Source organism: Macaca nemestrina, chromosome 2 (assembly GCF_043159975.1).
Source record: "Macaca nemestrina isolate mMacNem1 chromosome 2, mMacNem.hap1, whole genome shotgun sequence".
NCBI classification, from domain to species: domain Eukaryota; kingdom Metazoa; phylum Chordata; class Mammalia; order Primates; family Cercopithecidae; genus Macaca; species Macaca nemestrina.
In genome coordinates this window covers 108,422,017-108,436,797 of record NC_092126.1, presented here as the reverse complement: position 1 = coordinate 108,436,797, position 14,781 = coordinate 108,422,017, and positions in this window count along the sequence as shown.

Here is a 14,781-nt window from a genome sequence, read left to right as displayed (position 1 = left end):
ACTCCATAGACAGAGTAGCCCCTAGGGCTGCTGATTGCCCATTTTTTTGTGGTTATTTCTTGATGAAATTATAAGCAAGGGTTGGATTATATATGCCTCCCCGTTTTACATTATATATGGTAACTCCCTGACATTGCCATGGCATTTGTAAAATGTCATGGCACTAGTGGGAACATAGCAGTGAGGATGACCAGAGGTCCCCCTCATCACCATGTTGGTTTTGGTGGGTTTTAGCTGGCTCCTTTATTGCAACCAGTTTTGTCAGCAGGGTCTTTATGACCTGTATCATGTGCCAACCTCTTATGTCATTCTGTGACTTAGAATGCCTTAGCCATCTGGAAATGTAGCCCAGTAGGTCTCAGCCTCATTTTACCCAGCCCCTATTCAAGCTGGAGTTGCTCTGGTTCAAATGCCTCTGATATAGTGAATTGGGGTACCAAGTTTTTATTTTCCTTTCACAAAATACTGCAAGCTCTGCTGGAAGCCTCTTCCACACCACCACCAGGTGATTCTGGAGCTCCCACCCTCTACCCAACACTCAGAACTTGGTACCCCCAGGCCTTGATAACCCCATCCTCAGGGGCTAACAACCAGCCCTGGGAGAAGAGGTGCTGGGCTCCCACTGTCTGGAAAGAGGAGTCCTGGCACCAGCTGGTGAAATGATTTCAGGCCCTTTCCCAGCCTCTTCACATTGCCCAGGACTTTCCTATCTGAGCCCTCCAGGATCCAGGCTGGAGATGCAAGAAACTACTCTGACTAGGGACTGGGGTCTAGGGCCTGGGGTTGTGAGGGATCCAGCTGCTCCTTGGAGTTCAGGGAAAGAAGCCCAGCATGTGAGAGGGACTACTCAGAAAATTCTTTTGTGGTTGCTATGTAATTTGAGGGGAAAAAATATTTTTAGCCAAAATCCACATCCGTGGCTCTGCAGGAGAAAGCAAAGAAGCACTCTGCCACAGACGAGGATTCAGTCTGCACTGTGGACCCCGGGCTGGCTCACTGGCTCTCAGAATACCAGCAGGGGCCAATTTGATTCTTGATTCCTTTCTTTTCACAAAACACTAATTAGTTGGCTGCCTGCCACCCACAGGGTTGCCTGAGCTTGTTTGCAGTCCTAGCAGTGGCAAGATTATTTTATATTCCTGGGTTAAGTCTTCTCCCCCACCTTCCACCTGAGGGACTGTCCCCCTACCCCTCTATTAAGACTTCCACCCCCCACCCCACCCCATGCCCACCCCTGGTCACTGCAGCCACCATGAGGCCAGCCTGCAGGCTTAGTTTCATGGGTCTTTGATCTCAGTGGTATCAATAATGTGATCGATTATACCTTCTCTTTTGATTCGCAAAGCACTTTCACAAGCACTCTTTCACCCTCCTCGTCACTGTGCTGGGCACACAACTCAATAAATTCTAAATTGAATCGGTCCTTATTTATTGAGTGAGGCAAGTGCAGTAGAACTAATTATCTTCTTCCTCCTCTCTCTCTCTCTCTCTCTCACTTCCTCTCTCTCTCTCTTTCTCTCTTTTTCTTTCTTTCTTTCTTTTTTGATCCATTATAAGGAAATCCAAAGAATGTGTGATTCTGACACTAAGGCCACACAGCAAGAAAATGGCAAACTGATGGGAGAAGTCCAGCTTCCTGCTGCCTGGTGTGAGGGAAGGGGGCCCTTCCGCTACACCCATGTGACTCCAAGGTGTATTCATGAAAGTTTTGTGGCTGCTGATCTGTGTGTGTGTGTGTGTGTGTGTGTGTGTGTGTGTGTGTGTGTGTGGGTGTGGGTGTGTGTGTGTGTGACGGAGTCTCTCTCTGTCACTCAGGCTGGAGTGCAGTGGTGCGATCTCGGCTCACTGCAACCTTCACCTCCTGGGTTCAAGTGATTCTCCTACCTCAGCCTCCCAAGTAGCTGGGGTTACAGGCACCCACTGCCACGCCTGGCTAATTTTTGTATTTTTAATAGAGACAGAAGGTTTCGCCATGTTGGCCAGGCTGGTCTCGAGCTCCTGACCTCAAGGGATCCACCCACCTTGGCCTCCCAAAGTGCTGGGATTACAGGTGTGAGCCACCACACCCAGCCTGATCTCTTGATCAGTATTTCAGTGCTCCTGGTGGCATAGGCCCTTCAGAGCTAGCACAGGTGCTCTCCCAGGCCTTTGGTGTAGCGATTGATGTGATCTACAACCCCGTCTGTTTCCTTTCTTTTGCTCAGATGTCTTTCTGTAAGTAAAGTCGCTCATGGGTCAAAAAGCACAAATTAAAATTGCCAGAAGAAAACAAATCAGTCTTTTCACTCTGAGATCACCTCTGGGAAAGCCAAGCGTTCCTAATAAATGATTATTTCTATCCCAGAAAGACACCAAAAAGGGAACTGCAAAAACAACTCATTCATCAAAATATCAGTTTGGCAGATAGTTCTGCGATATCACCAACACTCCCTCTCCAGGTTACTGTGAAATCTGGGGACAAAGAGAACTTACATAGTAGTGGTGCCATCAGCGGCAACAGTTCAACTAGCCATGAAGGAGCCACTTGTCCCTTTGGTCTAAGCAGGTTTGCCTATTATTTTGCAGGAGTATGGTTAATCATATTAAGAAAAATTATCCAGAACTTCAAAGTTAGACAAAATGATGACTAAAAGTTCTCTCTGAGTCTCCTTGAGCACTGTCCTAACAATCATCTGAGGGCCAGTTAATGACCTGGGGAAATGAAACTTTTGGTTGACTTATAATTGATTGGGACTTAGACTCTAAGAGCATAGGTTCATTTGTAGACAATTTGATAAGTTGCTGTGATGATTAATTTTATGTGTTAACCTGACTAAGCCATAGGGTGCTCAGATATTTGACCAGACATTATTTCTGGCTGGGAGGGTGTTTCTGGGAGATTAATATTTGAATCCATAGACTGAGTAAAGCAGATGGCCCTCCCAGTGTGGGTGGGCCTCATCCAATCCATTAAATGTCTGAGTAGAATAAAAGGCTAAGTAAGAAAGAATTCTGTCTTTCTCTGCCTGTCTTTGAGCTGGAACATTGGTGTTCTGCCTTCAGACTCAGATTCAGACTGGAAGTTATGCCATCAGCTCTTCTGGGCCTGGACTTCTCAGCCTTCATAATCATGGGAGTCAATCTCTCTCTTTTTTTTTTTTTGTTTTGAAACAGAGTCTCGCTCTGTTACCCAGGCTGGAGTGCAGTGGCATGATATCGGCTCACTGCAACCTCTGCCTCCCGGGTTCAAGCAATTCTCCTGCCTCAGCCTCCCAAGTAGCTGGGACTACAGGCATGTGCCACCACGCCCAGCTAATCTTTGTATTTTTAGTAGAGATGGGGTTTTACCATGTTGGTCAGATGGTCTTAAACTCCTGACCTCGTGATCCACCTGCCTTGGCCTCCCAAAGTGCTGGGATTACAGTCAGCAGTCAATCTCTTTTAATCAATCTCTTTTAATCAATCAATCTCTCTCTCTCTCTGTCTCTGTGTGTGTGTGTGTGTGTGTGTGTACACACATCCCATTGCTCTGTTTCTCTGTTGAACCCTAATACAATTGCAAATAAATTTTGTCAGAGATGCCCATGACATCTGTCCAATAGAAGAAATTATGGTTTTATTGTCCTCTAGGACATGTGAAAAGAAAATGTCTTGGGCCACTTCAAGCTGAGAACTGCTCAGGGCAAACCTGTCTCCCATTCTATTCAAAGTCATCCCTCTGATCTCTGAGATAGATGCATATTCTGATTGCCTCCTTTGGACAGGCTTATCAGAAACTCAAAAAAATGCGACCATTTGTCTCTCACTTACCTGTGACCTGGAAACCCCCTTCCTGCTTCCAGTTGTCCCCGCCTTTCTGGACAGAACCAATGTACTTCCTACATATATTGATTGATGACTCATGTCTCCCTAAAATGTATAAAACCAAGCTGTGTCCCGACCACCTTGGGCACATGTCATCAGGACTTCCTGAGGCTGTGTCATAGGTACGCATCATTGACTTTGGCAAATAAACTTCCTAAAATGATTGAGACTTGGCTCATCATTTTTCTCAATTGACAAACATCAATCAGTTTTGCATCTAATTTTGCCATCTTATTCTACCATTATTTTTCCCACTAAGTAAACATTTATTATGGCTCTTCAGAAAAATAAGTAAATAATTCTCTTTGATTTTGTTGTTGTTGTTGTTGTTGTTGTTGTTGTTGTTGTTTTGAGACAGGGTCTCTCTCTGTCATTCAGGCCAGAGTGCAGTGGTGGATCTCAGCTCACTGCAGCCTCAACCTCCCAAGTTCAAACAATCCTCCCACCTCAGCCTCCCAAGTAGCTGGGACCACAAGTGCATGCCATCATGCTGGGCTAATTTTTGTATTTTTAGTAGAGACAGTTTCGCCATGTTGCTCAGGCTGGTCTCGAACTCCCGAGCTCAAACAATCCGCCTGTCTTGGCCTCCCAAAGTGCTGGGAATACAGACATGAGCCACTGTGCCAGGACATAAATAATTCTTGTGCACTGGATGTTCTTTCTAAAACAAACTACTGCTGTCTAGAGAAGGAGAACAAAGGAATCCGAAGCACTCAGCAACTCTATTCCTCACTGTCACTCACTTGGAACTCCAGGGCTGGCACCCCACGCTGTAGCAGAAAAAAAACTGGAACAGAGGAGGACTCCCTTAACGCTGAACTGCAGCCAGGCACAGCAGGAACTTCCTCACTGGCGGGAGAGTGATCTATTCTAAGGGAAGGATTAGAGACACAGGCTGTGGAGGCCTTAAAAAGACCCACGGGAAGGCATAAGGAGTTTGAGGGAAGTAGGAAGTCCCCATGTGGGATATCCTCTAAAGGTCCAAACAGAGTCTCGTTATCCAGTAGCAGAGATGAGTTAGCTAAAGTGGAGCTTGAAGGAGCTAAAGGATTGCTTACACCCCCAGCACTAGCATGGAAGCCCATGACCACAGGGACCCCTGGTCACCTCTGTATCTTTAGGAGAGGCAGCAAATGAGCGGCTAAAGGAAGGTGAATCTATACTGTAGAGCCAACCTGATGAGGATGAACTACAGAAGGACATGAGGGAACTTTCTGGGTTGATAGAAATGCTCTGTACCTTGATGATGGCTCTGGGGTGATGGAAATGTTCTGTATCTTGATGAAGGTAAACGTTTGTCAAAACTCATCAACTGGGTCACGCGCAGTGGCTCATGCCTGTAATCTCAGCACTTTGGGAAGCCAAGGCAGACAGATTGCTTGAGCCCAGGAGCTCCAGGCCAGCCTGGGCAATATGGTGAAACCCCATCTCTACAAAAAAAATACAGAAGTGGCACATGCCTCTGGTCCCAGCTGCTCTGGAGGTTGAGACAGGAGGATCACCTGAGCCCAGGAAGGTTGAGGCTGCAGAGAGCTGAGTTCATGCCACTGCACTCCAGCCTGGGCAACAGAGTGAGACCCTGTCTCAAAACAACAACAACAAAAATCTGATCAGCTGTATACTTAAAATGGATACATTTTATTGTATGAAAATTATAATTCAATAAAATTGATTTAAGAAGAAAAAACTATTTGATAAATTAGTTCCTAATTTCCTACATTTTTAAGATGGTTTGTGACTCATTCTGAGCAATTCCTGGCTTATAGAGGCCTGACTTCACTCTCTTACCACATTCAGAGGTAACATTTTCATTTCAAATGCAGAAGCTGACATAAGTGCAAATACTTTGGGAGACCCAGTGGAGGCAGAGTCTTTCCTTATGTGGGAGACCAGAATTTGTCACCCCAAAATATGCCTCTTTGGCATAAGGATTGTTGAGCTGAAGATAAGACGAAGCAGATGCAGGAAAGCTCTTTGCCCTTCCTCTATTTGCCTAAAAGCTACACAAATTTACAAAGACAAATGGGATCCCACCCCCACCCCCTTCTCCCAGGGAGCACAAAGGTCTCCCACTGACGACAACGTTAGACCCTCAGTGACCTGAAGATGGCACCAGAGGAATCTACATGAACAAACTTTACTCACCAGCCTTCATCTCACTTGCCTTTCCACAAGTTGCTGCCCTTAGAGATTCAAAATCCTCTTCCTGTGTCTTGTCACGTCTGTAAAAATCTACTGTTCTTTGTTGAAGATGCTATATAAGCTGGAATTCAAAGCCACCACTCTGAGAATTACTCATTCCCTGGGTACCGCCCGTGTATATATGAAAGGCACATGTCAATAAACTTTGGTTTTTCTCGTTAATCTGACTTTTGTTACAAGGGTCTGTTCCAGCTAAGAATTCATGAGGATTGAGGGAAAAGTTATGTTTCCTCTTCAACATTTATATAAAATCACCTTCAAAATTAAATAAAACTGAGATAAATGTACAATTTGACATTAGCTGACCAAGTGCTCCTCACTTCAGCTGGCAAAAAACAAAGAACTGTGAAAAATTATAATTAGAGGGAACATTAGAGATCATCTAGCAGCCAACTCACTCACTGATGACTCATACAGGTGAGGTCACTGAGGCCCGGTTGAAGAAAGAATAGTTGGGAAATACCTTCCTTTTCCTTCAGAATCACGTCTCTTAGAAATCTCCCTCACTTCCTCTTAAAAAGCAACACAGTGACATTTCTGCAGATGAGAGTCAGAAACACCTGCAGCACAGGTCCGTCTGATAATGAAGATTAAAATGCCTTATACTTAAAAAAAAAGTCTAGTGTCAAATCACTCCAATATATCCAGTATGAAGTTGTATTTTTAACTATGTTTTCCTCAAGTAACATGGATAATAAGTCCTTTTGAGATAATAAAGCCTTTGTCTTCGGTGTTAAAAAAAAAAATCTAATTTATTTTCTCCAAGTCGGGGACATTGATTTTTAAGATAAAAATCTGAAGTTTTGCTACAGCTGCTGCCGGCATAGCCTTCTTGCACGAATACATCAAGATGTTTCTATTTGTCTTCAGATCCTTGCCAAGAGTTGAGCAATGGCTGAACACGGCATCACATCTGCTTTGGCCTGCGTGAAGAATTTTAGTGTTGGTAGCAGTAACATGTGTGGTATTTACTTCACTGGACATCCATTTCAATTCACTCTGATTGAATACCTGCTATGTGCAAGACACTGTGCTATGTGCCGATGGAGAAGTTACCATGTAAAGTGCTAGGAGGGAGAGTTAGACACATAGTGAGAGGAGATAGAAACCTCAGGTAGTACCATTCACTCATTCATTCAATGAACACGGCACCAAGCCAGGGCCTGATGTCTCCATTCCAATAGTTGCTTTCTTGAGCTATTAAGACACCTCTAAACTGAAACTGCCTTTGCAAAATTATGACTGAGACAGTGAAAGAGATCTAATCTAACTGATTCCATCTTGCTTCTAGACTCCAAGCTGTCCTTCTTCATTCCTGGGCGTAAGCTGAACTAACTTTGGGAGAAACTTATAGTTTATAGTTTAAATAAAGACAGTAACAGATCTTTCCCAAAGCAGACCTCCTTCTTGCCTGGGGACTAGATTGCCTTTGCGGGACTAACATTAGCCACAAGATTAGAAATTACGGTTTAGGAGTCATGCAGCTGGAGGTTACAAGATTCTGACCCTCCCTAAACTTCTCCTAAGATCAGTGCTTGAGCTATTTTGCAGACCCTGCACTTGATGGATTAGCTGGCACAACCCAGATCAATAAACTGGCTCCTCCGATCTTGTGGCCCCCACCCAGAAACTGACTCAGCACAAGAAGACAGCTCTGACTCTCTATGATTTCATCTCTGACCAATCAGCACTCCTGGCTCACTGGCTTCCCCCAACCCACCAAGTTATCCTTAAAAACTTTGCTCTGCAAATGCTGGGAGAGACTTCTTTGAGTAATAATAAAACTCCTGTCTCCCACACAGCCGGCTCTGCGTGAATTACTCTTTCTCTATTGCAATTCCCCTGTCCTGATGAATCAGCTCTGTCTAGGCAATGGGCAAGCTGAACCCCTTGGACAGTTACAAAACTAGAAGAGAAATGAATGTGGGGCTGTGGCTATCAGGGCAGTAATAAAAATGTGATGCGAGTCCTTTGCCAATCTTTATTCAGTTTACCTAACTGTGAGCTTTCGTTTCTGGCTCTGCTCCCAAGGCAACAGACCATATTACAAGTTACTTACGTTAGCAAACAAACTACATTAATCTATAAACTAATTAAAATATACTATAATGATTTCCCAGTGATATTTTTTAATAACGTTCATTTTGGATACTGAAAATGAAAATCATGCACTCCACTCAGCCCTTCAGGAACGCTGAAGGCCAGAGCAGCTCACAGGTTATAGATTTTGCATCTGTAAGAGACAGGCACACCTCAACATTCATCTTCAGCCCAAACCTCTGCATAGAGAACTAGCAGACCTTTAGCAACAGCAACCTAATATATTCTCACCTGAAAGAGAGAGAAAACCCATATTCAGGGCATCGGAGAATAAAGAGAACCAAACGGGTTCCGCTGGGGATGGTGGCACTTTGGGGCTTTGTTGATCCATCTCATCATAGCCATGGTTTAGGATGGAGAGGAACAGGCTGGTATGTGCTGTTTTAGTCCCACTTTAAGTATCCAAAGTGACATTTTCCAGGTCTTCCCTCCCAAGTTCTTTGAGGACCCCAAGAGTCAAGAGGAGGGTTTTGAAGATAACAGTTGTGCTAGGGATGGGCTTCTGCACAACAAACGCTGTCTACTGTGCTTGAACCCCTCTGGACAGCCACTCTGAGTTGGTAAGGATGTGATGAGGCAAGGAAGCGGGAGAGGAGGCAATGAGCAAGGGTTTGAGTTGGTCAAATCCTTCCAGCAAGTTCCCATGCAAGGGTTCTTGCCACAGAGGCCCGTTACGGGCCTGCTGGTGCTCAGAGGACATTGCCTCCCAGACATCTCCAAGGGATACCCCAAAAACCCCTAGCCAAAGATCCTGGCTCACCTCAGCCCCCAGTCTCTCCCAGATCTGGTTGCTAGTTTATAAGGTAAGGCTCTCATCCTGGGCTGTCAGGTAGGGCCCCCAAGAGAAGACTCACCTGGGCCCTTCCCTCCTGCTCATTTCCCAGGGAAGGATGGGGTATGGGGTATGGGGTATGTCTTGAAGCATATTTTGCTTTTGTTTCTGTTTTTTTGTTTCTGTTTTTGTTTTTTTGTTTGTGTTTTTTTTTTTTTTTTGAGATGTCGACTCACTCTGTCGCCAGGCTCGAGTGCAGTGTTGCAATCTCGGTTCACTGCAATCTCTGCCTCCTTGGTTCAAACGATTCCCCTGACTCAGCCTCCCAAGTAGCTGGGACTACAGGAGTGCACCACCACACCGGGCTAATTTTTTGTATTTTTAGTAGAGACAGGGTTTCACCATGTTGGCCGGGATGGTCTCGATCTCCTGACGTCGTAATCCGCCCACCTCTGCCTCCCAAAGTGCTGTGATTACAAGCGCGAGTCACCATGCCCAGCCTGAGGCATATTTTTTAATCAACTGTCACCTCTCTTCATCCTGCCTTCCACTTCCAAGCCATGATTTTAAACTATAGACAACCAGGGGAAAAGATACCTAGGCCAGAGTGGGTACAAAATCCTCCAACAGTGAGTGACAAAGACCCTTCAGAAAGAAGAGCCTGGAGAAGCAGGAGGCCGCAGAGGGTGATGCCTGGGATAGGGGTGAGGAAGAGAAGGGAGGGGAAGGGGAGAAGGGATGGGACGGAGTCCCCAGGGACCAGGTGCAGTCATTGGACAGTGGGGATGGGGGTCCCGAGGCATGGTTGGGTCCATGGTTAGTCTCAGGATGGCAGTTCAAGCTCAGCCCTGCAGGCACCAGCCCAGCCCCACACACAGCCCAAGGGTGGGGCAGCCGGGCTATAGGAGGCTGTGAGCTGAGGCCTTGCCTCCTCCCCCGGGGCCTTCTGCAGAGTCCTGGGGAGAGGCGAGGCACTCATCAGTGGGGAAACTGTGATTCTAATTAGGGCTCAGAAACCCCTTATTACCAGGTTCAAGACCATCAGCCTGTGAGTGAGGAAGGGGCTAGGACCCCAACTGAGGACAAAGGGGAGTGGCAAATGAGCCCCGTTTACCCATGAGACTGTACTAAGGGCTTTGCCAAGTGAGTTGCTAAGTGAGACATTTTCACCAACGAGAGCAAAAATAGTTTGTGCCGTCAGACACCCCTACATCCTAGTTTTGACCAGCTTTTTCTTTCGCAGCATACATGTCCCCACCTGGGACCCGACAGTCCTCCCACAGGTAAAGTACACAGCTAAAAATGTGAGCAGTGTGACGGGGTAGCGTGGCTTAAAGGCCTAGAGCTAGGCCCATTCTTCACTAAGTTGGCCCAGAGGTACCAAAAACCTTCCAAGCACCTTTCTGTTTTCTCCTCTTTGAGTTCACAGTTCCATTAGGTCTAGTCTCTCCTGGAAGCATTGGTTTTCCTAACTGGTACTCTTTATTTCCGCCTGTTAGTTAGAAGTGGAGATGTTGACTTTGGTCTCCTGCATTTCTGGAAGGTGACCCTAGGGATTGTTCTACTCTCCTGAAAGACCTGTGTGTTTCTGACTTTGTGACTGTTCAGGAGACCCAAGGTTGAGTCTTGGGAAGAGCATCATGAAGGCCACTGGGAGGCTGGGACCTGGCCCCTGCTGTGGAGTCCTTACCTGATTCGCTTCCTTCTAATGCACAAAGGAAGGTAAGGGGAGCACTGTTCAGCTGTGGCTCCCTCTGAGCCCACTCTCCAGGCTTGTGGACTTGTGGACCTCATTCCCAGGGATAGATGTCCCTCTCCTGTCTTTCTTGGCCTCTCTCTCAACACTCATCTGTCCAATGTTGCTCCTTATCCGCTACCACTATTTCTCTGCTGCAGTTCCCAGTGGCTCCCCAGATCTCTTTTCCCCTAGCAAGACGGTCGTAAGCTGAGGTACCCTTCAAGGGCAAGGAATTCCCAGTTGGGATAAAGCTGGTCACCACTTTCCTCTGTCTCTGTGTTAGTCCATTTGCAGTGCTATAAAGGAACACCTGAGGCTGGGTAGTTTGTAAAGAAAAGAGGTTTATTTGGCTCATGGTTCTGCAAGCTGTACACAAAGCATGGTGCCAGCATCTGCATCTGGTGAGGGCATCAGGAAGCTTCCTGTCATGGCAGAAGGTGAAGGGGAGGCAGCGTGCCACATGGCGAGAGAGGGAGCAAGAGAGAGCAGGAGGTGCCAGGCTCCTTTTAAACAACAAGTTCTTGGGTGAATTCATAAAGTGAGAACTCACTCATCACCAAGAGAATTAGGTGACAGCGCTAAACCATTCATGAGGGGACCACTCCCCATGATCCAACCACCTCCCACCAGGCCCCACCCCCAACACTGGAGATCACATTTCAACGTGAGATTTGGAGGGAACGACCAAAACCATATCAGTGTCCGAAATTCCTATTTCCAGCTTTGTTTCCCCTTGATGTTCTTAGCTCTTCTCTCTTCCAAAATGACCAGATTTTCACTCTCTCTCCGTTCATCTCCTCCTTAGTTCTCAGGACCATCGGTCTTCTCCTCAGCTCACCAGTGTCTCCCACCTGTGCAGCATGGGTTTTCTGTAGGCTGGCCGCTGTACACGGCTTGGTGTTGGTCTTGGCTGGTTTGGAGCTTATTTTACAGCCCTGTGAAGGTTAAGTGTATTGCCACTTTACCAATGAGAAAGAATTGGTGTGAATTGTTCAAGGTCGCAGGGCAACTAAAGTTGGAGTGAGAACTCTGGTCAGAAGATTCATACCCACTTGAGCTGTCTGTCCTGAAATCCTTTTCCTCTGCATTGTCTTGTACTCTTTAATTTCTTATCCTTTTCTTTCATACGCAGAATCTAGCACCTTGGGAGCCGGAGTCATAGAACCGGCCAGGACCTAACCAACTACTGCCTGTGCCCTGTAGCCAGAGCTCCCCAGGAACAAAATTGACTTTTTTTAATTTGTTGGAATGAGGGAGTCTGTGATGAGGAACCATGGGGTGTCTCGATCAGATGGTGTTAGAAGGGACTTCTAATATATATGGGCTCGTGTTAAGTGATTTGAGAGACGTCTTAAGGAAGCAGGGATTCGCTCTGGATTGAATGCTATCAGGAGCAATACTAGGAGAGGGCATCTTAATTTTTATGTTGAAGGTGGAATGCGTGCAGCAGGGCTAAAGCTATGATTGGTTAAAAAAACAGCAAGCAGTCAGTTGTATTAACTGGAGTGGGAGGTGTTTGGTGATTCTTGTGATTCACACAGTGACCTTGTTTTTGTCTCTACTCAGACATGATTACAGAATGGTCTTGTTCTTGCCAGCCCCTGTCTGACTCTGGCAATCTGTGAGATAGGCTGTGGTTCAGCAGGAAAACATTACAGCCCAGCCGTGAGCACCTGGCCTGTAAGGGTCAGCTGTCAGGGACTACTTTTCTCTCTCTGGCTACAAAGGCAAAGCCTCAGTCCTCAAGTTTCAGCCTGCTCTATATCCCAGACTCATATCTTCATGTTGGATAATGATCATCACATGTGAAGAGGAAGAGGCGGAGGGATGGACAAGAACAAGGAAGCAGGTTTGTTTGGGGGTGAGGGTGAAATGACATCTTAGCTTAGAGGATTCGTGTCTCTGTGAACTGAATGGATCCAGGGTTCCATTCCTCTATCTGGGTAGAAGGGAATCCAAAGCCATGTCAGGAAAAAAGGATTACGATACCATTGGTGTGCAGGTGTCTTCTATATTATTAGAGAAAGTTCCAGGTGGAGGGGTGGGGAAGGCAATTTTGGAGTGGCTGTTCCTTAGCACAGATAATTCTCTTAGGAATGCAATCCTTTCCTAAGAGAACACGTCTAAGGGAAGCAAAGCTAAGGTAATTGTACATGCCGATTTTCTGGTACATCTCTGATTTTAATAGTATAATTATTCCATTACCTTGTTATCGCTTGTATAATTTTATTATACATATTATATTTTGCATAATTTTGTTTTAGTGAAGGGAATTCATTACTTGTCTGTCCTCTGAGAAGCAGACAGGATAGAAGTAGAAGAGATGTTTTGGGGGCAACACCTGTGAAGGATCCAGGGTTCAAGGGAGCAGGAGTAGGCAGGGAGAGCCCTCCACAACACAGTTCCCACACCTGTGTAAAAGAGAGAGCAGGAAAGGCTGGGTAGGAAGAACCTCAGACTGCAGTACAGTTATGAGAACATCTTGGCCAGATTGCTGGGGAGTTCCCAAGCTAAAATCCTCCATGAGAGGAGTCACCCTCGTTGGGCGGGAATGGATCAGCACAAACACTCCTATGTATTCAGTCACTGCCCAGAGGCAGCCAGGGTAAGTCTAATCTAGTGTCCTTAGGGGTGGCAGCCAAGGCTGTCAGTCAACTCTGCTCTTTGCAGCAGGTTCTATTAAAGCGATCTGAGTGGTGCCCTCCACACCCATATTGGCTTCAGCTGCCACTACCACTTGTTTTGAGTCTTTGAATCCATTTAAGTTCTCCTAGAAGCAGAGGCCAAGAAGGAAGTAAACATACAAGAGATTGATTAAGGGAAATACCTGTGAAGGATAAAGGGGGAAGAGAGCAGAAAAAAAATCCCTATACAAATGTGACTTAAATTGTATAGTGGTGGTGAGTAAATACATTCGTACAAGAGTTTTTGTTTTGGTTTTTTTAAAAAAGCTTTTGTTGTGCATTCTGAATTTTGCTTTGGGAAATATGGTTTCCTTATGTGATGTTAAGTAACAGAATTGCAATTAGAAGCATCAAAAAAAAAATAAATTCTACTTCAACTACTACATTTTGCATGGCATCTTTCTGTGAGGAACTTTGCAGCTACCGTCTACCTCAGTGGTTCTCAGCTTCTCAAATGGGGGTAATTTTGCCCCCCAGGGGACATTTGCACTTGTCTGCGGACATTTTTGGTTATCACAGCTGAAGCAGGGTATTGCTGGCGTCTAGCAGGCAGGGGCCAGGGATGCTGGAAAACATCCTACAATGCACAGGACAGCCCCCACAACAAAGAATTATCCAGCCCCAAATGCCAGTAGTGGCAAGGTTTTGAAACACTGCGCGGCTGATCCTCTTAGTCCTCTTGCAAGGAAACCAGCAGCACAGGTGACTTAAGTGGGCACTGAGGGGCATTCTAGATAGGCTTAGTGGGGAGACTTCTGAGCCTGGGAGCTCCCATATGGAAAGGATTATCCCTGAACCAGCCCCAGAGCAACATGGCAACATACAGCCATCTCCTAATGGTAGACCATTCATGGAAATCAAGTGTTCTGCAGAATAGCACCCTCTTTCCGATTTAAATGATAAACTCTGGCTTAATGAGTGCCCCAAATCCCCAATAGATTTCCAAATATGTAACTAAAACACACACACACACACACACACACAAATCCCTTATATAAGTTACAGAAACTATCATGTCAGAAAGTAAAATACCATAAACCTCAATTCCAAGCACTACACTTCCTATACAGCAACATTTGAGAGAGGTGCACCCACACCTGCCCTGTCATTCTAACCATTGTCTTTAGGATGTAATCTGAACTTTTCCCAGCCTATCTTGATTAAAATCTACTGAGTTTTGTGGACTGTCAATAGAAATTTTTCTTAAAACACTGGATGAAAACACTGAGAGATACATTTTGTGGGGCTTGAGTATTAAAACTCCAGAAGCAACACAGCTTGCCAGGAATAAAAGAAAACAAATCCAGAGTTATATTTGACATGGAAAATGTTCATTGGAAACATTTGAAGCATATGCTTGTATTTTAGAGCCCCAAAACACTTCTGGGGGGCCAGGAAGAAAGATTTTGTTGACTTTTTTCTCTCCCCATTCACCTCTAACT